The sequence below is a fragment of the Triticum aestivum genome, chromosome 7A (assembly GCF_018294505.1).
Source record: "Triticum aestivum cultivar Chinese Spring chromosome 7A, IWGSC CS RefSeq v2.1, whole genome shotgun sequence".
Lineage (NCBI taxonomy): Eukaryota > Viridiplantae > Streptophyta > Magnoliopsida > Poales > Poaceae > Triticum > Triticum aestivum.
Window position 1 is genome coordinate 471,904,783 of NC_057812.1, and position 26,939 is coordinate 471,931,721.

Genomic DNA, 26,939 nt, shown 5'->3' on the forward strand with positions numbered 1-26,939 from the left:
GGGACTACGCACACAACCAGGATCAAGAGAATTAAACCATATCTTAGCATCACCCTTTAATGAGAACAAAAATATTTTAAGTATATAAAAGTATCAAGATCTCTCATCATTAGTGAATAGGGTGGCTATATCATTTAATTTAGTAAGATGTGCCACAACAGTTTCAGATTCATTGCCATGAAAAGGATCAGATTCAACCAAAGTAATTATATCAGGATCAATAGAGAATTCATAATCCTTATCGAGAAAACAAATAGGTGAAGTAGAAAAAGCAGGGTCAGGCCTCATTTTATCTCTAAGTGATTCCTTGTTCCATTTAATTAATAGCTTTTTAAGTTCACGACTATCTCTTCAAGCTAGAATAGCGGTAGAAGATTCCATCTCAAAAACATAACCCTCAGGAATAACAGGCCTCTCTTCATCATCACTTTCATCATTATAATCAGATTCAATAATTTCTTTCTCTCTAGCCCTAGCAATTTTTTCATCAAGAAATTCACCTAGGGGCACAGTAGTATCAGGCATAGAAGTAGTTTCATCATAAGTATCATGCATAGCAGAAGTGGCATCATCAATAACATGCGACATATCAGAATGAATAGCAGAAGCAGGTTTAGGTGTCGCAAGTTTACTCAAAACAGAAGGTGAATCAAGTGCAGAGCTAGATGGCAGTTCCTTACCTCCCCTCATAGTTGAGGGATAGATTTTGTCATAGCATCTTTCAAGTTCTTCCTAGTGTCCAGCAGATATAAATCCCAAGTGACTCAAAGAATAGAGCTATGCTCCCCGGCAACGGCGCCAACAATTAGTCTTGATAACCCACAAGTATAGGGGATCGCAACAACTTTCGATGGTAGAGTATTCAACCCAAATTTATTGATTCAACACAAGGGGAGCCAAAGAATATTCTCAAGTAGTAGCAGCTGAGTTGTCAATTCAATCACACCTGGAAACATAATATCTACAGCGAAGTGTTTAGTAGCAAAGTAATATGATAGTGGTGGTAACGGTAACAAAAGAGCAATGAAAGCAAAGTAATATTTTTGGTATTTTGTAGTGATTGTAACAGTAGTAAGGGGAAAGTAAATAAGCGTAAACGAGTATATGGAAAGATCATAGGCATTGGACCGGTGATGGATAATTATGCCGGATGCGGTTCATCATGTAACAGCCATAACATAGGGTGACACAGAACTAGCTCCAATTCATCAATGTAATGTAGGCATGTATTCCGAATATAGTCATACGTGCTTATGGAAAATAACTTGCATGACATCTTTTGTCCTACCCTCCCGTGGCAGCAGGGTCCTATTGGAAACTAAGGGATATTAAGGCCTCCTTTTAATAGAGAACCGGAACAAAGCATTGGCACATAGTGAATACATGAACTCCTCAAACTATGGTCATCACCGGGAGTGGTCCCGATTATTGTCACTTCGGGGTTGCCGGATCATAACACATAGTAGGTGACTATAGACTTGCAAGATAGGATCAAGAACACACATATATTCATGAAAACATAATAGGTTCAGATCTGAAATCATGGCACTCGGGCCCTAGTGACAAGCATTAAGCATAGCAAAGTCATAGCAACATCAATCTCAGAACATAGTGGATACTAGGGATCAAACCATAACAAAACTAACTCGATTACATGATAGATCTCATCCAACCCATCACTGTCCAGCAAGCCTACAATGGAATTACTCACGCACGGCGGTGAGCATCATGAAATTGGTGATGAAGGATGGTTGATGATGACGACGGCGACGAATCCCCCTCTTTGGAGCCTCGAACGGACTCCAGATCAGCCCTCCCGAGAGGTTTTAGGGCTTGGCGGCGGATCCATATCGTAAAACATGATGATTTCTTCTCTCCTATTTTTTCTCCCCGAAAGCAAATATATAGAGTTGGAGTTGGCGTCGGAAGGTCTCCAGGGGGCGCACGAGGTAGGGGGGCGCGCCCTAGGGGGGCGCCCCCTACCCTCGTGGACAGGGTGTGGGCCCCCTGGTCTTCATCTTTGGCGAGGATTTTTTATTATTTTTTATAAGATATTCCGTGGAGTTTTAGGTCATTCCGAGAACTTTTGTTTTCTGCACATAAAACAACATCGTGGCAATTCTGCTGAAAACAGCGTCAGTTCGGGTCAGTTCCATTCAAATCATACAAGTTAGAGTCCAAAACAAGGGCAAAAGTGTTTGGAAAAATAGATACAACGGAGACGTATCAGTTGCCTGACAGAATCCGAAACCACTGGATGTTCCAGCGCCGTATTCGGCTTGGGGCTAGACTTGCTGCCCCCAGCGTTAGGGCCTAGGGGAGTCTTGCCCCTCAGGCGCCTAGCGCCTGGAATGTCGCCTTGGGGCGCCTCCGGAACTATCCCCCCTTGTTTCAGAGCCCCTCGAGAGAACACCTCGGTGTCATCTGTAGGGCGGGGGGAAGAGGCGGTCGGGAGTGAATCACTGTTCATATCCGACGGGCCCAAAGAACCATCCGACGAATATACGTCGATATGGGCTCGGGACAGACTGCATAAACATGTTCGGCGTGATGAGAAGCAGTGCAATAAAACATATCAAGAATCATTACGGTATCTGGATACTCACGACTTGGCCAGGGGCTTGTCCCTGGGTAACCACTCCTCGTCGCTGAAAGCGGCCGTCGTGGAGCAGTCCGGGAGGAGGGTCCTTCCCTTCTTGGACCCTTCGGCCTCCCCGGATGGGGCGGCCTTCCTTTTCTTGTCCCCCCCTAGCTAGGGGGGGGAGAGCTTTCCTCTTCTTCCTCCTCGTCTTCGTGGGAGGAGTGCGCCTCAGTGTTTTCAGACGATGAGTCCGATATAACCTTGCGCTGGAGACCCTTCCGGGTCCCCGTGGCCTTCTTCTTGGCCTTCTTCGCCGGCACCTCGCAAGGCGCCAGAACCAGCATCTTCCTTAGGAGAGCATCTGCTGGATCTTTGGGCAGGGAGGCTGGACAATCGATCTGCTCCGCTGTCGCTACCCAGTCCTGTTAAATGGCGTGGAGGCTTAGATCCCGCGCGTGGTTATACTGGGGAAACGAACATCTTATGAGATATAAAAGACTTACCGGATTGGCAGGGCGCTTTGCGCAGATTCCGAGATCCTCGGTAAGGGGAGGAGGTACCTCGGCACCCTTAAACAACACCTTCCAGACGTCCTTGTGCGTCGTGTCGAAGATCTCTCGTAGCGTCTGGTGCTCGGCCGGGTCGAACTCCCACAAATTGAATGCCCGTCTTTGACACGGGAGGATCCGGCGAAAGAGCATGACTTGGACCACGTTGACGAGCTTGATTTTCTTGCTCATCATGTTTTTGACGCAGATCTGGAGTCCGGTCAGCTCTACCGAGGAACCCCGGGACATGCCCTTCTCTTTCCAGGAGGTGAGCCGCATGGGGATCCCGGATCGAAATTCCAAAGCCGCCACCCAGTTGGTGTTGCGCGGCTCGGTGATGTAGAACCACCCCGATTGCCACCCCTTTATGGTCTCCATAGAGGATCCTTTGAGCCAGGTGACGTTGGGCATTTTGCCCACCATGGCGCCTTCGCACTCCGCTTGCTGGCCGACTGATACGTCTCCAACGTATCTATAATTTTTGATTGCTCCATGCTATATTATCTACTATTTTGGACCATATTGGGCTTTATTTTCCACTTATATATTACTTTTGGGACTAACCTATTAACCGGAGGTCCAACCCAGAATTACTGTTCTTTTGCCTATTTCAGTGTTTCGAAGAAACAGAATATCAAACGGAGTCCAAACGGAATGAAACCTTTGGGAACGTGATTTTTCTCACCGAATATGATCGAGGAGACTTGGACCCCACGTCAAGAAAGAAGGCAGGCGGCCACGAGGGTGGAGGGCGCGCCCCCCCTAGGGCGCGCCCCCTGCCTCGTGGGCCCCCTTTGCTCCACCGACGTACTCCTTCCTCCTATATATACCTACGTACCCCCAAACGATCAGATAGGGAGCCAAAAACCTAATTCCACCGCCGCAACCTTCTGTACCCATGAGATCCCATCTTGGGGCATGTTCCGGAGCTCCGCCGGAGGGGGCATCTACCATGGAGGGCTTCTACATCATCATAGCCCCTCCGATGAAGTGTGAGTAGTTTACCTCGGACCTTCTGGTCCATAGTTAGTAGCTAGATGGCTTCTTCTCTCTTTTTGGATCTCAATACAATGTTCTACCCCTCTCTCATGGAGATCTATTTGATGTAATCTTCTTTTTGCAGTGTGTTTGTTGAGACCGATGAATTGTAGGTTTATGATCAAGTCTATCTATGAACAATATTTGAATCTTCTCTGAATTCTTTTATGTATGATTGGTTATCTTTGCAAGCCTTTTCGAATTATCAGTTTGGTTTGGCCTACTAGATTGGTTCTTCTCGCAATGGGAGAAGTGCTTGGTTTTGGGTTCAATCTTGCGGTGCCCTTTCCCAGTGACAGCACGTGCAGCAAGGCACATATTGTGTTGTTGCCATCAAGGATAACAATATGGGGTTTTTATCATATTGCATGAAACTATCCCTCTACATCATGTCATCTTGCTTAAGGCGTTACTCTGTTTTTAACTTAATACTCTAGATGCATGCTGGATAGCGGTCGATGAGTGGAGTAATAGTAGTAGATGTAGGCAGGAGTCGGTCTACTTGTCTCGGACGTGATGCCTATATACATGATCATACCTAGATATTCTCATAACTATGCTCAATTCTGTCAATTGCTCAACCGTAATTTGTTCACCCACCGTAGAATACTTATGCTCTGGAGAGAAGCCACTAGTGAAATCTATGGCCCCGGGGTCTATTCTCACCATATCAATCTTCCATCACTTTATTATTGCTTTGCTTTTTTACTTTGCCTTTTATTTTACTTTGCATCTTTATACCAAAAATACCAAAAATATTATCTATCATCTCTATCAGATCTCACTCCCGTAAGTGACCGTGAAGGGATTGACAACCCCTAATCGCGTTGGTTGCGTTGAGCTATTTGTTTGTGTAGGTACGAGGGACTCGCGCGTAGCCTCCTACTGGATTCATACCTTGGTTCTCAAAAACTGAGGGAAATACTTACTCTACTCTGCTGCATCATCCTTTCCTCTTCAAGGAAATCCAACGCAGTGCTCAAGAGGTAGCAGGAAGATTTCTGGCGCCGTTGCCGGGGAGTCTACGCAAAAGTCAACATACCAAGTACCCATCACAATCCCTTATCTCTCGCACTACATTATTTGCCATTTGCCTCTCATTTTCCTCTCGCCCACTTCACCCTTGCCGTTTTATTCGCCCTCTCTTTTCCGTTTGCCTTTTTCTCGCTTGCTTTTTGTTTGCTCGTGTGTTGGTTTGCTTGCTTGTCACGATGGCTCAAGATAATACCAAAATGTGTGACTTTACCAATACCAACAATAATGATTTCCTTAGCACTCCGATTGCTCCTCTTACCAATACTGAATCTTGTGAAATCAATACTGCTTTGTTGAATCTTGTTATGAAAGATCAATTCGCCGGCCTTCCTAGTGCAGATGCCGCTACTCATCTAAATAGCTTCGTTGATTTATGTGATATGCAAAATAAAAAAGATGTCGATAATGATATTGTTAAATTGAAGCTATTTCCTTTTTCTCTTAGAGATCGTGCTAAAGCTTGGTTTTCATCCTTGCCTAAAAATAGTATTGATTCTTGGAACAAGTGCAAAGATGCTTTTATCTCTAAGTATTTTCCTCCCGCTAAGATCATCTCTCTTAGAAACGACATTATGAATTTTAAGCAACTTGATCATGAACATGTTGCAAAAGCTTGGGAGAGAAAGAAATTAATGATACGTAATTGCCCTACTCATGGTTTGAATTTGTGGATGATTATACAAAACTTTTATGCCGGATTGAATTTTTCTTCTAGAAATCTTTTAGATTCGGCCGCGGGAGGCACTTTTATGGAAATCACTTGAGGAGATGCTACTAAACTCCTAGATAATATTATGGTTAATTATTCTCAATGGCACACTGAAAGATCTACTAATAAAAAGTGCATGCGATAGAAGAAATCAATGTTTTGAGTGGAAAGATGGATGAACTTATAAAATTATTTGCTACTAAGAGTGTTTCTTCTGATCCTAATGATATGCCTTTGTCTACTTTGATTGAGGATAATAATGAATCTATGGATGTGAATTTTGTTGGTAGGAATAATTTTGGTAACAACGCGTATAGAGGGAACTTTAATCCTAGGCCTTATCCTAGTAATCCCTCTAATAATTATGGAAATTCCTACAACAACTCTTATGGAAATTTTAATAAGATGCCCTCTGAATTTGAGAATAGTGTTAAAGAGTTTATGAATTCACAAAAGAATTTCAATGCTTCGCTTGAAGAGACATTACTTAAAGTTGATGATTTGGCTAGGAACATTGATAGAATTTCTCTTGAGGTTGATTCTTTAAAGCTTAGATCTATTCCTCCTAAGCATGATATCAATGAGTCTCTCAAATCCATGAGAATTTCCATTGATGAGTGCAAGGAAAGAACCGCTAGGATGCGTGCTACGGAAGATGCCTTTATTAAAGCGTGTTCTTCCAATTCCTGTGAAAATAAAGATGAAGATCTAAAAGTTATTGATGTGTCTCCAATTAAATCTTTGTTTTGCAATATGAATCTTGATAATGATGAGATTGATTATGATCTACCTTTACCTAGAAGGCGTTCCAAAAATTCGGAGTTTTTAGATCTCAATGATGAATTTGATAAAAGTGGGATTGAAAAGAATAAAACCCTAGATGTTGCTAAACCCACTATTTTGGACTTCAAGGAATTTAACTATGAACGTTGCTCTTTAATTGATTGTATTTCCTTGTTGCAATCCGTGCTAAATTCTCCTCACGCTTATAGTCAAAATAAAGCCTTTACCGAACATATCGTTGATGCCTTGATGCCATATTATGAAGAAAAACTTGAGTTGAAAGTTTCTATCCCTAGAAAACTTTATGATGAGTGGGAACCTACTATTAAAATTAAAATTAAAAATCATGACTTTTATGCTTTGTGTGATTTGGGTGCTAGTGTTTCCACTATTCCCAAAACTTTGTGTGATTTGCTAGATCTCCGTGATTTTGATGATTGTTGGAAATTCTGTAATCCTGTTACACTAGCTGTTTAGGTTTTGTTTTCAGCAAATAAACCGGTCCATGCAACGTGAGTCTGTTCATGGCTGGATCGGGGTAGTAGCTAGGTAGTTAGCACGATCCCTTGCGTGTGGTCAAGGACGTGGGATGGCACGTCCGATTAGCATGGTCATGGCGCAAAGCTAGGATCAGTTCGGTTAAGCCTTGAGCTGTTAATAAAAGGAGAAAACAGAAAAGCTGCAAAGGCAGTACGCAGCGCAAAACCTCCCTCTCTCGAGTGTGTGTGTGAGTTCATCGAGCCAGAGTCTAGCTACAACAAGTGGCATCAGAGCCTCCGATCAAGGGCCATGGCCGGTGGACAAGGTGCGCAGGCGCCGGCTGGGACGCCGGTGGATCAGCGCGCCCGCACGCAGAGCCGCGGACAGAGTCCTGTGCGGCATGGTGGGCGTGCTGTCGTCGTTCGAGAGAACACCAGGGAGGTCAGCGGCGGCAACATCGTCTGGCCCATGCTGACGCGGACCAACTATGCCCAGTGGACCGTGGTCATGATGGTGAACCTGCAGGCGAAGATGCTCTGGGACGCGGTCGAGACGGGGGATGCCCCGGTCCGTGAGGATCGCAGTGCGCTGGCAGCGATATTGCGCTCCACGCCGGAGGAGATGCACGCGTCGCTTGCCACCAAGGAGACGGCGAAGATGGCGTGGGACACCATCAAGATTCAGCACGTCGGCGTTGAGCGCGTCCGAGAGGCGAACACGCAGAAGCTCCGCAAGGAGTTCGAAGCCATCTCATTCCAGGATGGCAAGACGGTGGATGAGTTCTCCATGCGCATCTCGGGGCTCACCGGCTCTCTCCGCTCGCTCGGGGACACACTTGAAGAGGTAAAGATTGTTCGCAAGTTTCTGCGTGTGGTTCCCGCCAAGTACTCTCAGGTGGCCATCACCATCGAGACCATGCTTGATGTCACGACCATGTCGGTGGATGAGCTCACCGGCCGGCTGCGCATCATCGAGGATTGCCTGGAGGAGGACAACAACGACGGCGGCTCGGGTGGCCGCCTACTCCTCATCGAGGAGGAGTGGTACGCCCGCCTAAAGGACAAGGAGCAAGGCGGCAGCTCCTCCGGTGGGAACGGCGGACGTGGACGTGGCCGTGGCCGTGGCGGCGGACGCAACGGCGGCGGGCGCGACAAGGCGCCGAAACGGAACGACAAGTGCCACAACTGCGGCATTTGGGGGCACTTCGCTCGCGAATGCTACAGGCCGCGCCAGGAGCGGCGTGAAGGCGGCGAGGAGGCCCACCTCACCGAAGGAGAAGATGACCAACCAGTAATCTTGCTGGCCCAGGTGTGCGACGAGGTCGTGCATGACGCGGTGCCGGAGGAAAGCAGCGGGCGCGATGACGCCCCAACAGGCGCGGCGCTAGCGCCGAGCGGCAGCCGCGGAAATAGTCCGGGCGCGACTGAGGTGGTGAACCTCAACGAGGACCGCGTCATGCCGGTGGACGCGGGTGCCGGGGTGTGGTACTTCGACACCGGCGCGAGCAACCACATGACCGGTGACAAAGAGCTGTTCGCCATGCTCGACGAAACGATCAAGGGCACGGTAAAGTTCGGGGACGGATCGCTCGTCAGCATCTGCGGGCGTGGCACGATCGTCTTCGAGTGTCGCCAGAAGGGTCACCGCGCGCTCACGGACGTGTACTTGATCCCGAGGCTGTGTAGCCACATCATAAGCCTCGGCCAGTTGGACGAGCTCGGCTGCAAGACTGTGGTCGAGGGCGGCGTGCTGGAGTTGTTTGACCGCGACCGCGTGCTGCTCGCGCAGGTGACGCGCTCCAGGAACAGGCTGTACACCATCAAGCTGAAGATGGCGGCGCCCATCTGCCTCTTGTCCGTCATGCAGGACGAGGCATAGCTGTGGCATGGACGCTACGGCCATCTCAACTTCCGCTCTCTCCACGCTCTTGCAGAGAAGGGCATGGCGGAGGGGGTGCCGACGATCGAGCGCGTTGAGGAGTTCTGCGGGGTGCGCTCTTGGGAAGCGGCACCGCGTCCCGTTCCCGTAGGCGTCCAAGTACCGCGCAGAGCACGGACTTGAACTGGTCCACAACGACCTGTGCGGGCCGATCAAGCCAGCCACGGCGGGCGGCAACAGGTACTTTTTGCTAGTGGTCGATGATCATAGCCGTTTCATGTGGATCGAGGTGATCAAGTCCAAGGATGAGGCGTTCACGCGCTTCAAGCGGGTCAAGGCACTCGCAGAGGCGACACCGGGTAGGAGGCTCATGGCGTTTCGCTCCGATCGCGGTGGCAAGTTCAACTCCGCCGCGTTCCGGGAGTACTGCGACGAGCACGGCATCAAACACTGCACCACCGCCCCTTACACACCGCGGCAAAACTGCGTCGTCGAGCGCCGCAATCAGACGGTGGTGGAGATGGCGCGCTGCCTTTTGAAGAGCATGGGCGTGCCGGCGATCTTCTGGGGTGAGGCCGTGCGCACTGCGGTCTACCTGCTGAACCGCGCGCCCACATGCAGCTTGGATGGGCGAACTCCGTACAAGGCATGGCACAACCGGAAGCCCAAGGTACATCATCTTCGTGTGTTTGGATGTGTTGCACATGTGAAGCGCCTCAGCCCCAGCATCGACAAGCTGGCCGATCGCTCGACGCCCATGGTCTTCGTCGGCTACGAGGATGGCGCCAAGGCCTACCGGGTGTATGACCCAGCGATGAAGCAGTTGCGCGTCACGCGCGACGTGGTGTTTGAGGAGCGCCGGAGATGGGACTGGAACGGCGGCGACGGGACGACGCCTGCGTCATACGCCGCACTTGAGGTGGTGTACCGTGACCTGCCGACCGGCGGGCACCATGATCTGGGCGCGACACCACAGCCCGCCATGCCCGATGGACCAGGGCTGGACAGCCCACCACAGGCGACACCGGGCACGACGGCCCCGCGGTCCCACAACTGGGTGACGCCACCGTCGCATGACACAGGACGGCATGACGCAGCGGCCGGCGCTACGCTGCGGTACAGGCGCATGGCCAGCATCGAGCAGGAGCTCGACGACGCCTGGGAGGAAGAGCAGGTGGAGGTGAACCACCTCTGCTTGCTAGCTGCGGAAGAACCAGGCGGCGTTGAGGAGGCAAGAGGGGATCCCAGCTGGAGGCGCGCGATGGAGGATGAACTGGACGCGATCAGGAGCAATGGAACCTGGGAGCTCGCCGCGCTCCCGCCTGGTCACGTCGCCATTGGCCTCTAGTGGGTGTTTAAGGTAAAAAAGGATCCAGCTGGCAACATTGTAAAGCATAAGGCAAGGCTTGTCGCGAAGGGATATATGCAGCGGCAGCGGGTGGACTTCGACGAGGTCTTCGCTCGAGTGGCGCGCATGGAGACCGTGCGCGTCCTGCTCGCGCTCGCCGTGCACTCCGGGTGGCAAGTCCACCACATGGACGTCAAGTCTGCGTTCCTTAACGGCGAGCTGGTCGAAGAAGTGTATGTGCACCAGCCCCCCGACTTCATTGACTCCGACAACAAGCACAAGGTGCTCAGGCTGCGCAAGGCGCTCTACGGGCCGCGCCAGGCCCCGCGTGCCTGGAACACCAAGCTTGACGGCGAGCTCACCAACCTGGGTTTCGAACGGAGCCCCTTGGAGCACGCCGTGTATCGAAGGGCAACAGAAGCGGGCGTCTTGCTGGTCGGCGTGTACGTTGATGATCTGGTGATCACCGGCACTGACGAGAAGGAGATCGAGAACTTCAAGGAGCAGATGCACCAGCTGTTCGACATGAGCGACCTTGGTCTCCTGAGTTATTACTTGGGGATCGAGGTTAAACAACGTGAGGGCGTGATCACGTTGTGTCAAAGCACCTATGCAGAGAAGGTGCTGGAGCAGGCAGGTATGAAAGACTGCAACCCGAGCCACACGCCCATGGAGCACCGGCTGCAGCTGATCAAGGGCGACACCGGCGGCGGCATCGATGTCACCAAGTACCGGAGTGTTGTTGCGAGCCTACGCTACCTCTGCAACACTAGGACGGACATTACACACACCGTCGGCATCGTCAGCCGGCACATGGAGGCACCGGGCGCGCCGCACTGGGCGGCGGTGAAGCAGATCCTCTGCTACGTCTGAGGGACCTCTGGCTATGGATGCTGCTACAGAAGGACCATGGAGGAAGCCGAACTGGTGGGGTACAGCGACAGTGACCTTGCCGGCGACGTCAATGATCGCAAGAGCACAACTGGGGTGGTGTTCTTCCTTAATGGCAGCCCGATCACATGGACATCACAGAAGCAGAAAGTTGTCGCCCTCTCTTCTTGTGAAGCAGAGTACATGGCGGCGGCGACGGCGGCGTGCCAAGGCATCTGGCTGAGCCGTCTCTACGGTGAGCTGGCTGGGAGTGACCCCATGACGGTGAAGCTGTTCATCGACAACAAGTCAGCAATCGCGTTGAGCAAGAACCCGGTGCATCACGATCGGAGTAAGCACATTGACATATGTTTTCATTTCATTCGTGAGTGCATCGAGGATGGAAAGGTGCAGGTCGAGCATGTTGGGACTGAGAGACAGCTTGCTGACCTGCTCACTAAGGCACTGGGACGCGTCAGATTCAGTTTGCTGCGTCAGTGGCTTGGTGTTGTCGAAGTGAAGGGATCTTAGGCGACAGGATTAGGTGGTGATTTGTTGGAAATTCTGTAATCCTGTTACACTAGCTGTTTAGGTTTTGTTTTCAGCAAATAAACCGGTCCATGCAACGTGAGTCTGTTCACGGCTGGATCGGGGCAGTAGCTAGGTAGTTACCACGATCCCTTGCGCGTGGTCAAGGACGTGGGATGGCACGTCCGATTAGCATGGTCATGGCGCAAAGCTAGGATCAGTTCGGTTAAGCCTTGAGCTGTTAATAAAAGGAGAAAACAGAAAAGCTGCAAAGGCAGTACGCAGCGCAAAACCTCCCTCTCTCTCGTGTGTGTGTGTGAGTTCATCGAGCCCGAGTCCAGCTACAACAATGCTTGCTCTCTAAACTTGCATCTTGCGGATTCCACTATTAAGAAACCTATGGGAAGAATTAATGATGTTTTTATTGTTGCCAATAGGAATTATGTGCCCGTAGATTTTATCGTTCTTGATATAGATTGCAATCCTTCATGTCCTATTATTCTTGATAGACCTTTTCCTTAGAACGGTAGGTGCAATTATTGATATGAAGGAAGGGAATATTAGATTCCAATTTCCATTAAAGAAAGGCATGGAACACTTCCCTGGAAAGAAAATAAAATTACCATATGAATCTATCATGAGAGCCACTTATGGATTGCCTACCAAAGATGGAAATACCTAAATCTATCCTCGCTTTTATGCCTAGCTAGGGGCGTTAAACGATAGCGCTTGTTGGGAGACAACCCAATTGATCTTTGGGACTTTTGTCCCATTAAATTTAGCCCTTTTGATTACTTTTACTTGCCTCAAAGGAAACTTGCTGCTGAATGTAGAGAATATGAAATGAGTTTTAATGATCTATCCTATTACTATGGCACTACTTAGATCTATCCTTGCTATTATGCCTAGCTAGGGGCGTTAAACGATAGCGCTTGTTGGGAGACAACCCAATTTTGTTTTTAGTTTTTTGCTTTTTGCTTCTATTTAAGAATAAATATTTGTTCTAGCATCTGGTTAGATGTGTTTTTATGTTTTAATTAGTGTTTGTGCAAAGTTAAACCTATAGGATCTTCTTGGATGATAGTTATTTGATCTTGCAGAAAATTCCAGAAACTTTCTGTTCACGAAAATAATTGTTAAAAATCACCAGAACGTGATAAATATTGATTCCAATTTCTACTGATCAATAAACAAATTGTCCAGGTCATCCTATTTTGGCTGATTTTTTGGAGTTCCGGAAGTTCGCGTTAGTTACAGATTACTACAGACTGTTCTTGTTTTTCGTGTGTTGTTTGCTTATTTTGATGAATCTATGGCTAGTAAAATAGTTTATAAACCATAGAGAAGTTGGAATACAGTAGGTTTAACACCAATATAAATAAAGAATGAGTTCATGGCAGTACCTTGAAGTGGTCTTTTGTTTTCTTTCGCTAATGGAGCTCACGAGATTTCTGTTGAGTTTTGTGTTGTGAAGTTTTCAAGTTTTGGGTGAAATCTTTTGATGGATTATGGAACAAGCATTGGCAAGAGCCTAAGCTTGGGGATGCCCATGCCACCCCCAAGATAATCTAAGGACACCAAAAATTCAAAGCTTGGGGATGCCCCGGAAGGCATCCCCTCTTTCGTCTACTTCCATCGGTAATTTTACTTGGAGCTATATTTTTATTCACCACATGATATGTGTTTTGCTTGGAGCGTCTTGTATTATTTGTGTCCTTGTTTGTTAGTCTACCACAATCATCCTTGCTGTACACACCTTTTGAGAGAGCCATAAATGAATTTGAATTTGATAGAACACTCTATGTGCTTCACTTATATCTTTTGAGCTATATAGTTTTGCTCTAGTTCTTCACTTATATCTTTTAGAGCACGGTGGTGGATTTGTTTTATAGAAACTATTGATCTCTCATGCTTCACTTAGATTATTTTGAGAGTCTTAATTAGCATGGTAATTTGCTTAAAATCTTAATATGCTTGGTATTCAAGATTTGTAAAACTTTCTTTTGAGTGCGTTGAATACTAAGAAAAGTTTGATGCTTGATAATTGTTTTGAGATATGAAGATGGTGATATTAGAGTCATGCTAGTTGAGTAGTTGTGAATTTGAGGAATACTTGTGTTAAAGTTTGTGATTCCCCTAGCATGCACGTATGGTGAACCGTTATGTCATGAAGTCGGAGCATGATTTATTTATTGATTGTCTTCCTTATGAGTGGTGGTCGGGGACGAGCGATGGTCTTTTCCTACCAATCTATCCCCCTAGGAGCATGCGCGTAATACTTTTCTTTGATAACTTGTAGATTTTTGCAATAAGTATATGAGTTCTTTATGACTAATGTTGAGTCCATGGATTATATGCACTTTTCTTCCCTTCCACCATTGCTAGCCTCTCTAATACCGAGCACTTTTCGCCAGTATCATACAACCACCATATACCTTCCTCAAAACAGCCACCATACCTACCTAGCATGGCATTTCCATAGCCATTCCGAGATATATTGCCATGCAACTTTCCACCGTTCCGTTTATTATGACACGCTCCATCATTGTCATATTGCTAGCATGATCATGTAGTTGACATAGTATTTGTGGCAAAGCCACCATTAATAATTCTTTCATACATGTCACTCTTGATTCATTGCATATCCCGGTACACCGCCGGAGGCATTCACATAGAGTCATATTTTGTTCTAAGTATCGAGTCGTAATTGTTGAGTTGTAAGAAAAATAAAAGTGTGATGATCATCATTTTTTAGAGCATTGTCACAAGTGAGGAAAGGATGATGGAGACTATGATTCCCCCACAAGTCAGGATGAGACTCCGGACAAAGTTAAAAAAAAAGAAAAAAGAAAAGAGGCCATAAAAAAAGAGAAAAGGCCCAAATAAAAAAAATATAAAAAAATGAGAGAAAAAGAGAAAAGGGACATTATGTTTTCATGAATATATGTGTGTTCTTGATCCTATCTTGCAAGTCTATAGTCACCTACTATGTGTTATGATCCGGCAACCCCGAAGTGACAATAATCGGGACCACTCCCGGTGATGACCATAGTTTGAGGAGTTCATGTATTCACTATGTGTTAATGCTTTGTTCCGGTTCTCTATTAAAAGGAGGCCTTAATATCCCTTAGTTTCCATTAGGACCCCGCTGCCACAGGAGGGTAGGACAAAAGATGTCATGCAAGTTCTTTCCCATAAGCACGTATGACTATATTCGGAATACATGCCTACATTACATTGATGAATTGGAGCTAGTTTTGTGTCACCCTATGTTATGACTGTTACATGATGAACCGCATCCGGCATAATTATCCATCACCGGTCCAATGCCTAGAGCTTTCCATCTACTGGTTTACACTTATTTACTTTCCCGTTGCTACTGTTACAATTACTACAAAACACCAAAAATATTGCTTTTGCTTTTGTTACTCTTTTGTTACCGTTACCACTACTATCATATTATTGTGCTACTAAATACCTTGCTGCAGATATTAAGTTATCCAGGTGTGGTTGAATTGACAACTCAGCTGCTAATACTTGAGAATATTTTTTGGCTTCCCTTGTGTCGAATCAATAAATTTGGGTTGAATACTCTACCCTCGAAAGCTGTTCCGATCCCCTACACTTGTGGGTTATCAGCAACCCCTCGCTAAGGGGGGAAAGCCGTCTGTGCCGATGGCCTCTGTCCGTCCAGAGGCATCGGACAACTAGCCGGAAGTGCTTCGCGGCGCTTCCATTGACGAAGAGCACCGCACTATTATGAGTGCGGTGGTCAAAAAAGGTTTAGTCCGTCAAGAGCAGACTGACTGAAGCCTGTGTCAGCCTCCTAACAGGCTTTGAGGTGAATAACCCGATTATAAGAGAATGTTACCACATAGACGGTAGCCCCTGATACTCTATTTGGCATTCATGAAGAAAGGCCGAATAGAGGATCAAATAATAACCGCAGGAGTCTAATCGGAATATGTCTATGTGCATATGCAGGCTTCACTGCTGGCCGCTGCCGCACGTACTGCGGAGGTCGCCGCACTAAAGCAGGACCTTGAGCGGTCCAAGGAAGAGCTCGGCCTTACCAAGAGGAAGCTCGAAGAGAACAAAGGTAAGTGATACCCCGTCTGTATATTGATAAAGAGAAATATGGTTTTGGAATGATAGGATCGTCATGAATTTTGCTAGGGGCCACGACCGAAGTGGCGGCCCTGAAGAAGGCGTTATCCAAGGCCGAAGACAAAGCGGCCAAGGAGCACCTCGAGCGAGAGAAACAAGAGGCCCGAGTAGGCAAGGTGCAGCAAGAGCTCCAGGCTCTTGTCAAGAAACACGAGTCCTTGGAGCATGACTCGAAGACGCAAGGGTCCGAGCTTGCGAAGGCCCTTGAAAATGCGCAACATGCCAAGGCCGGAGCCCAAAAGGCCCTCCAGGAAATTGAGGCAGTTAAGAAGATAGCGGCGGGTAAGGCATTATTTATGCAAAGCAAGCATGTGAAGAAAACTTTCTTTTTACTTACCCGAGTTCGGAGCTCTCCAGGAGCGTTCGCAGATCTACCCCGCAGTGTGTCGGATGCCGCGGAGTTCTACCGGGCCGAGGAGGGGAGCTCGACGGAGAAGTTGTTCTGGTCTCAGTATACTGGGGCCGAACACCCCATGCACTTGAGCGACCAGTTGAAACAACTGGTCGAGCTTCACAAGGCGGCCTCATAGGCCATGAAGGGTCTTATAGCCCAGATGTGGCCTGGCGAGCCCCTGCTGGGTAGCTACTTCGGTCTGGTGAGGCGGCTTGTGAATGCTTGCCCACAGCTTGAAGTCATAAAGCGGTCCATCTGCATCGAGGGTGCGCGCAGGGCTTTTGCCCGGGCGAAGGTGCACTGGGCGAAGTTGGACGCCGAGAAGCTGGTGAAGGAGGGGTCGCCGGAAGGCAAGGAGCATCTCCACCCCAAAAAGTATTATGATAGTGTCCTAAAGGGTGCCCGCCTTGTGGCGGAGGAATGTGCTAAGGATGTAATATTCGAATGAATGTACTATGTGATCCTGTAATATGAAACGAGTTCATTTGCGCTATGCAACGCTTGTTAATTTAAAATATTACCTTCTGTGCGGCCGTTTATAAAATCTGAGAGTTGGCCAGTCGTCTCTGCCCCCATGTAACTAGTACTGAGGTGTTCGGGATAACCTGAGCACTCTTTATCCCAATTTTGGGTCCATCGAAGGAGGTGTTTAGCACAACGAACCAGCCAATCGGACTATACAACTTTATCACTCTCACTTAGCCATAGAAGTCTACAATTTTAAATTTTGGCGAAGCCCCTAGTATTCGGAAGGCTGAATTTGGGGCGCTATATACGCCTAAGTCGGGCAAGGCCGACTCCTTGCTCGAAGCGGAAAAAGTCTTTAAGGACTTGAGACCTCTCAAACAGCGACCATCTCTCGCCGCATCATGATAGTTAGTTTTCGGCTTTCTCTACTGAGGTGCCCGTCCGGAAGAACCGGGACACAATCGCAGTAGTTCTCCCAGTGCTACCTTAGCCGATTTGCGGAACGTAAGGTACCAAAATATGGGAGCCGGGCAAACCCAACTATTGACCCAAGACATGATTCGGAGCTGATGCATATAATGCTATAAGTTCGGGGTGCCGCACTGTTGAAAGTGTTCGGACTTCTCACGCCGTATTATGGGGTATACTGAAGCCCATGGCGTACTAGTCGTACCAGAATGTACGGGTGCAATCCGTCGTAAATAAGCAGACAAGAAAAAAAGAAAGGGTAATGCAATAATAGGCTAACGCTATGTATTGTTATTAAATAATACGCCGAAGCGTACGGATACAAGTAGTGCAATAAGAAAAAAATAGGACTATTTGACATGTCCTATCCAAGGGCAAGCTGCCTATGGGTATGTGAAATAGGTATATCGATCGTTATCAGAGACCACCTGAGGATTCCCTTGTACATCAGACCGTCTTGCTTCCTTGGTATTTCCTTACCGCAATGAGTCCAACAACTAGACTGCCGGAAAGGGCTTCCAGAGAGTAAGGTCCTGAAAGGGAGAAAAATGATAGAGGTATACAGCCCCTGAGGCGGTTGAGCTGCATTGTGGGACGTGCCGTAGTGGTGCCTCCGCCTATGCCCATGGTATCTTGAGTGCGTAGTTATGTATGCATGGCGCAGATTTCGCCGCTTGACTGGGACTAGGACGGAGGCCGAATTGCTAGTCGAGCTCAAAACGTACCTGCCGATCCACCTGCAGGGTACTCTGGACTCCCTTGAAGTTGTTCGGGGTCTTTTTCGCCGAATTGTCGGCTTACCTAATAAGGCTGCTTTGCGCTTCTGCTGCGAGAGGCGCAGTGTGCTCCTCCGTGCGGAGCGAGCGCTCTGTGTTTCCATTAACTGTTATAACCCCGAGTGGTCCTGGCATTTTGAGTTTGAGATATGCGTAATGTGGTACCGCATTGAATCTGGCAAATGCGGTTCGTCCGACCAGTGCGTGATAGCCGCTGCGAAAGGGGACGATATCGAAGATTAACTCCTCGCATCGGAAGTTGTCCGGAGATCCGAAGACCACTTCCAGTGTGATTGAGCCCGTGCAACAGGCCTCTACACCTGGGATTACCCCTTTAAAGGTAGTTTTTGTGGGTTTCATCCTCGAGGGGTCTATGCCCATTTTGCGCACTGTATCCTGATAGAGCATGTTTAGGCTGCTGCCACCGTCCATAAGGACTCGAGTGAGGTGAAATCCGTCAATGATGGGGTCAAGGACGAATGCGGCAGATCCGCCATGACGGATACTAGTGGGGTGGTCCCTTCAATCAAAGGTGATCGGACAAGAGGACCATGGGTTGAACTTTGGGGCGACTGGCTCCATCGCATAGACGTCCCTTAGTGCATGCTTCCATTCCCTCTTGGGAATATGGGTTGCGTATATCATGTTCACCGTTTTCACTTGTGGAGGGAACCTCTTCTGTCCTCCTGTGTTCGGCGGTCGAGGCTCCTCCTCGTCGTCGCTATGCAGCCCCTTGTCCTTGTTTTCGGCATTCAACTTGCCAGCCTACTTGAACACCCAGCATTCTCTGTTGGTGTGATTGGCTGGCTTATCCGGGGTGCCGTGAATTTGACACGAGCGATCGAGTATGCGGTCCAAACTAGACGGGCCCGGATTTCTCCTTTGGAACGGTTTTTTCTGCTGACCGGATTTAGAGCCACTGAATCCGGCATTGACTATCGTGTCTTCGGCGTTATCACCATTGTTGTGGCGCTTGTGTCTGTTATGACGTGTCCTGCCGTTAGTATCTTTGGCATCTGAAGTGCCAGTATTCCTTGATGTGTTGTTGCTGCGAGCCAGCCAGCTATCCTCGCCCGCGCAAAAGCGGGTCATGAGTGTAGTGAGGGCTGCCATGGACTTCGGCTTCTCTTGGCCGAGGTGTCGGGCGAGCCACTCATCCCGGATGTTATGTTTAAATGCCGCTAAGGCCTCGGCATCTGGACAGTCGACAATTTGGTTGTTTTTAGTTAGGAACCGAGTCCAGAATTTCCTGGCCGATTCCCCTGGCTGTTGGGTTATGTGGCTCAAGTCATCAGCATCTGGTGGTCGCACATAAGTGCCCTGGAAGTTGCCAAGGAATGCATCTTCCAAATTCTCCCAACTGCCAATGGAGTTTGCTTGCAGGCTATTCAGCCAATGCCGAGCTGGTCCTTTGAGTTTTAGTGGGAGGTACTTGATGGCATGTAGATCGTCACCGTGAGCCATGTGGATGTGGAGGAGGAAATCCTCGATCCATACCGCGGGGTCTGTTGTGCCATCGTATGACTCAATGTTCACGGGTTTGAAACCTTCTGGGAATTCATGATCCATTACTTCATCAGTGAAGCATAGGGGGTGTGCGGCGCCTCTGTGCCGGGCTATGTCATGACGCAGTTCATACGAGTCTTGTCTGGTGTATTCGTCCCGGACGGATTTGCTTTTAGCGTATCCGGCGTGACAATCATCGTCACGTGTTGGGGCGCGACCCCGTGATCCATAGATCGATGTTGTATGTCCTGCTTTGTTTTCCAATATGTCTCGCAGGTCCCGCGTACTGCCTCGGGCCTTGTTGTTTTTGTTTGTCTGGCGACGGGGTGCGGGCTGGACTTCGGGCTGATATGCCCCTCTGTCTCGGCCACGAGGTGGCCAATCAGCCACATCATACGTTGGTAATGTAGGTTGTAATGCTTCCTCCTCGATTTGGGGTAGCAACCTGCGCTTTGGGTAACTCTTGGTTGGGCGTTCGAGTTTGTATTCCTCGGCCACCAGGACTTCAGTCCATCTATCCGCTAGCAGATCCTGATCAGCTCGAAGCTGTTGTTGCTTTTTCTTCAAGCTGTTTGTTGTGGCTATAAGCCGGCGCTTGAAGCGCTCCTGTTCGGCAGGATCCTCAGGCACGATAAATTCTTCGTCACCGAGGCTCACATCATCTTCGGAGAGAGGCATGTAATTGTGATCCTCTGATTCTCCGTCTGCTGCCTGTTTCGGAGGGCTAGCTTGTTCATCCTCCCGCTTGAGAGGAGGGGATTGTTGTCGTCTTCGGCACTGTCCGGAGCATTATTGTCTCTTGTGCCGGTATCGCTGCTTTTGCTATGGAGGGACATAGAGCGGCGCCGCTGACGTCGGTGCTTGGATTGCTTCTTGGAGGGATTATCCTCTGTTGTCTTATCGCTATTGCCTTCTTTGGGGGTGTCCACCATGTATATGTCATACGATGAGGTGGCAGTCCAACGCCTTGTGGGCGGTGGTTCTTGTTCGTCTCCTGCATCGTTGTCCATACCGTCGATGTCTTCGGAGCCGAAGTCGAGCATGTCGGTTAAATCTTCGATAGTGGCTAATAAGTGGGTGGCGGGTGGGGAGCGAATTTCTTCGTCATCCGCATCCCATTCTAGTCGCACATAGTTCGGCCAAGGGTCTCCTGATAGGGAGAGAGACCTCAACGAGTTTAGCACGTCGCCAAAGGGCGAGTGCTGAAAGATATGCGCGGAGGTAAACTCCATGATCGGTGCCGAATCGGATTCAATAGGCACGAACGCAGGTGGCTCAGAGCCCGTGGCCGGGGGAAAATCCAAGTGTCCGGCAACACGAGTCTCATAGGAAGTGACGTCAGCATTTGGCTCTATCGCCGATGAGTGTGCGGCCTTCGTGGCGGGGTCCATCTACCCATCCTCGGGCGGCACAATTTGTTCCAGATTGAGGGCCGGAGTAGTTGCAGGTGTGATTTCCCAAACACTGTCCAACGGCAGAGCTAAGTCATCCTCGTCGTGACTGTGCGGCGCACCTGACATGGGCTCAAATCCGTCGAAGATCAAGTCTCCGCGGATGTTGGCTGTATAGTTCAACTTTCCAAACCTGACCTGATGGCCAGGGGCGTAGCTCTCGATCTGCTCCAGATGGCCAAGCGAGTTGGCCCGCAGTACGAAACCGCTGAATACGAAGATCTGTCCGGGGAGGAAAACCTCACCCTGGATCGCATCATTACCGATGATCGAAGGAGCCATCAAGCCTTATGGTGACGACATACTGGAACTCTCAATGAAAGCACCAATGTCAGTGTCAAAACCGGCGGATCTCGGGTAGGAGGTCCCGAACTGTGCGTTTAAGGCGGATGGTAACAGGAGGAGGGGGACACGATGTTTACCCAGGTTCGGGCCCTCTCGATGGAGGTAATACCCTACTTCCTGCTTGATTGATCTTGATGATATGAGTATTACAAGAGTTGATCTACCACGAGATCATAGAGGCTAAACCCTAGAAGCTAGCCTATGGTATGATTGTTGTTGTCCTACGGACTAAACTTTCCGCTTTATATAGACACCGGAGGGGGCTAGGGTTACACAGAGTCAGTTACAAGGGAGGAGATCTACATATCTGTACTACCAAGCTTGCCTTCCACGCCAAGGAGAGTCACATCCGGACACGGGACGAAGTCTTCAATCTTGTATCTTCATAGTCCAATAGTCCGGCCAAAGTATATAGTCCGGCTGTCCGAGGACACCCTAATCCAGGACTCCCTCAGCACCCTACCCCCCTGGGCGCGCCCCCTTCCTCGTGGGCACCTCGTGTGCCCTCCGGACTCCGTTTTCTTGCACGATACTTATTTTGGTCGGTAAAAATTCATTATATAATCTCTCGAAGGTTTTGACCACCGTACCACACAAATATCCTCTGTTTTTGTTTCGAGCTGTTTTTCTGACAGATCTAGATCACCATGACGTCTCCAAGTTCCCCCAAGGATAAGTTCTTCGAGAAGGTCATCAACCCCTACCTCGCGGAAGTGTTGCAACATCCTCAAACCATTGAGATGCGTGAGGGGTTGCTGCACATCCGCGATGTTGAGGGACCAAGGAGGACCGGAAGCATGGAGACAAGGCTCCAGGCAATGGAGCAACAAGTTTTCAAGTGCCAGGAGATGGTGGAACATGGACTCGACGCCAATCATATAATGATCATGGAGTTGTTGGAAGTTTGCTAGTAGGCCTTTGGCCCAAAGCCCAACTAAATTTCTGAAATTCTCTTGGCCCATTCATGCACACATGTGAGTGGAGTGAGTGAGGCTAAAGTTTAGTCCCACCTCATAAGTTGAGAGAGAGTTGCACCTCTTTATAAGGTGAGCTCTTCTACCACTTGTATGAGCATGAGAAGAGGAGACCTACACGCGCGCTCCTCCTCCTCGCTCGCCTCGCCACGCCACGCCTCGTCACGACGCGCCGCGGGTTGCGGGATTGAGCCGAGCCGAGGACAGAGCTATGCACGTTGTCTATATTTTTGCTGCTCGGGAAAAATTAATGAGTCATTAATTAATAATTAACGGACGTGCTAATTACTGAACCGTTTCCGATTCTTTTGGATCGTGATGACTCGGACATGGGGTTTACTTCCACGACCTACCCGGCCCGCACTATATAGTCAGGCAGACGTCTACCCTAGCCGCGGCCGCTTCATATGGTTTCTCACCACCGTTCCAGATCATTGCGCCGCCAAGCAAGTCTTCTCTATCCCTCCTTTCGGCATGCACTGGCAGAAGGGACAGCAGGCCTCCGGAACCCCGCCTCTCGTGATCCTGTATGGGAGAGGGGTGATCAGGTTTTTGGGGAGCGCACTCGCGCGACTACTGGCAGCGACGAATTCGCGAACAATGACTTCTTCCCCGACCTCGGCAACCTCATCCTCAACGACATGGGCGACAACGTCAACGCCGGCGGTGCTACTCCCGCTGCACCGTATGTGATTCTATCCTTCCTGTTCGAGGTCGTGGTAGAATTCATGTTTCTAGTATGTGCCCTAGATGTGATATGTTCATCTGCTATGCTAGTTCGCATGACTAGTTTAATCTCTGCTACTGTAGTCATGATTTATCTTCTGTTTATTCGGATTAAATCTCGTAGTAATTTTCTCATTTTTCAACAATCCAAAAACCTAATTATAGGCAATTTACTCCGAGTGGTTTTGCTGTGCATCTGAAGCCGTCTGCCTTTAAGGGGGCGCAATATAAGAGGTGGCACACGAGAGAAGACTACTGGTTTCAGACCATGGGCTGCTATGACGCCACCAAGGGCAAGCCTGACGACGGTCCTAATCCAGCACAGCTAGAAGCTTTTGAGAAGATCGATACTGTCCTTAAAGGCGGTCTTCTGAGTGTTCTTGATGACTCCATTGTGGATTCTTATATGTCGTTTGACAACGGCAAGGACATGTGGGGTGCGCTCGAGGCCAAGTTTGGTGCCTCAGACGCCGGCAGCAAGTTGTACGTCATGGAGCAATTCTATGACTACAAGATGACTGATGAGCGCCCTATTGTACAGCAGGCTCATGAGATACAGTCGCTCACAAAAGAACTTGAGTACTTCAAGTGTGTGTTGCCGGACAAATTTGTTACCGGAGGCATCATTGCCAAGCTTCCACCTTCGTGGAACAATTTTGCTACTTCCCTGAAACACAAGAGACATGAGTTTTCCGTTGCGGATCTCATTGGTACTCTTGATGTTGAAGAGAAGGTGAGAGCAAATGACACACGTGCTCGAGTTGCTGAGGGAGGTTCTAGTGCCCACATGGTACATAAGAAGAACTTCTAGCCCAACAAGTTCAAAAACAACAAGAACAAAACTCAGGGCAAAGGCAAGTTTGATACAAAGAACAAGCCATCACATTCTACCAACTTCAAGAAGAATTCTCATAAGAAGGGGAAGGGACTTTGCCATGTCTGCGGTGATCCTAATCACTGGGCTCCAAGTGTCCTAACCGCTTTGAGGAGCGCGAACATGGGAAGAGCGGCAAGTCCGCTAATGTTGTCATCGGTGATACTGATATGAAGGAATCAGGGTACGGTATTTTACCTACCATCCTTTCTGTATCCCAATCTCCTGATTGGTTAATTGATACCAGTGCCAATGTACATGTTGTCCTGATGCCTCCATTTTTTCTTCTTACCAGGCAACAGGGACTTCACCCGTGCTGATGGGGAACGGGTCACATGCCATCGTTCGAGGTGTTGGTACAGTTGATCTGAAGTTTACTTCGGGGAAGACTGTGCGTCTGAAGAACGTTCATCATGTGCCGTCCATCAATAAAAATCTCGTTAGCGGTTCCCGTCTATGTCGAGATGGTTTTAAGTTGGTTTTCGAATCCAATAAAGTTGTAATTTCTAAGTATCGACAATTTGTTGGAAAAGGCTATGAGAGCGGAGGCTTGTTCCGCCTGTCTTTGTCAGATATTTGCACTAAAGTTATTAATAATGTTTGCCACAACAATGAGTCTGATATTTCGCATTCACGACTTTGTCACATTAACTTTGGTTGCATGGCACGACTAGCCAATATGAATTCAATTCTGAAAATCTCTACTATCAAAGGCTCTAAGTGCCAAGTATGTGTGCAAGCTAAGCAACCTCGCAAGTCCCATAAGACTGCAGAGGCAAGAGACTTGGCGCCATTAGAGCTTATACATTCTGATCTTTGTGAGATGAATGGCGTGTTGACAAAAGGTGGAAAGAGATACTTCGTGACGTTGATTGATGACTCCACTACATATAAAAAGATGAGGCTCTAACTTTCTTCAAAAACTATAAAGCTGAGGTAGAGAACCAACTTGATCGAAAAATTAAACGGCTTAGGTCTGATTGTGGTGGAGAGTATTTTTCTAATGAATTTGATCTGTTTTGTGCGGAACATGGTATAATCCATGAGAGGATGCCTCCCTACTCACCCCAGTCAAATGGGGTAGCCGAAAGAAAGAACCGAACTCTAACTGATATGGTTAACACCATGTTAGACACTTCGGGTCTATCCAAGGAATGGTGGGGGGAGGCGCTAATGACCGCGTGACATGTCCTAAACCGAGTTCCCACAAAGCATAAGACCATGACTCCATTTGAGGAATGGGAAAGTAAAAGGTTGAAACTCTCTTACCTACGTACTTGGGGTTGTTTGATGAAAGTCAATATACCAATTCCCAAGAAGCGCAAGCTTGGACCAAAAACCGTGGATTGTGTTCTTCCGGGCTATGCTTTTCTTAGCATCGGCTATAGATTTTTGATAATGAAATCTGAGGTATCCAACATGCATGTTGGTACGATTATGGAATTGAATGATGCAACTTTCTTTGAGGACATATTTCCTATGAAGGATATGTCGAGTTCATCAAATCAGGAGATACCTACTCCATCTAGTGAGGAATTCGCTGTAATTCCTGAATCCACCATTGCGATGGAACACGTTGAGAATCCTATTGAGGGTGACAATGGAACTCCTATGAGGAGTAAGAGACAGAGGGACTGCAAAGTCCTTTGGTGATGATTTCATTGTGTACCCCGTGGATGACACACCCAGGACTATTTCAGAAGCCTATGCATCTCCTGATGCTGACTACTGGAAGGAAGCTGTACGTAGCGAGATGGACTCCATCTTAGCTAACAGAACCTGGGAGATCACTGACCGTCCTTATAGGTGCAAACCTGTAGGATGTAAGTGGGTGTTCAAGAAGAAGCTTAGACCTGATGGTACGATTGAAAAGTACAAGGCACGGCTTGTGGCTATGGGTTATACCCAGAAAGAAGGTGAAGACTTCCTTGATACTTACTCACCCGTGGCTATACTGACCACAATTCGCGTGCTACTATCACTGGCTGCCTCACATGGTCTTCTCGTTCATCAAATGGACGTTAAGACGGCTTTCCTCAACGAAGAGTTGAAGGAGGAAATTTACATGGATAAGCCAGATGGTTTTGTAGTACCCGGTCAGGAAGGAAAGGTGTGCAAGTTATTAAAGTCTTTATATGGCCTTAAACGAGCTCCTAAGGAGTGGCATGAGAAGTTCGAAAGAACATTAACTGCTGTCGGCTTTGTAGTAAATGATGGTGACAAGTGTGTGTACTATCGCTATGGTGGGGGCGAAGGAGTTATTCTTTGTCTGTATGTCGATGACATATTGATATTTGGAACCAAACTTGATTTAATCAAGGAGGTTAAGGATTTCTTATCTCGTTGTCTTGAGATGAAGGATCTAGGAGTAGCTGATGTTATCTTAAACATCAAGCTGTTGAGAGATGAGAATGGTGGGATCACACTGCTTCAGTCTCACTATGTGGAAAAGGTCTTGAGTCGTTTTGGGTATAGCGACTGCACACCTTCTCCAACTCCATATGATGCTAGTGTGTTTCTTCGAAAGAATCGACGGATTGCTAGAGATCAACTGAGGTATTCTCAGATTATTGGCTGACTTATGTATTTGGCGAGTGCCACGAGGCCTGACATCTCTTTTGCTGTGAGCAAGCTGAGTCGGTTTATGTCAAAACCGGGAGATGATCATTGGCATGCACTTGAGAGAGTTATGCGCTATTTGAAAGGCACCGCGAGCTATGGGATTCACTACACCGGGTATCCAAGGGTACTGGAGGCTTATAGTGACTCAAACTAGATATCTGATGCTGATGAGATAAAGGCCACAAGTGGTTATGTTTTTCCACTTGGTGGTGGCGTTGTTTCCTGGAGGTCTTGCAAGAAGACCATCTTAACAAGGTCAACTATGGAAGCAGAACTCACAGCATTAGACACTGCCACTGTTGAAGCAGAGTGGCTTCGTGAACTCTTGATGGACTTACCTATGGTTGAAAAACCAATACCCCCTATCCTG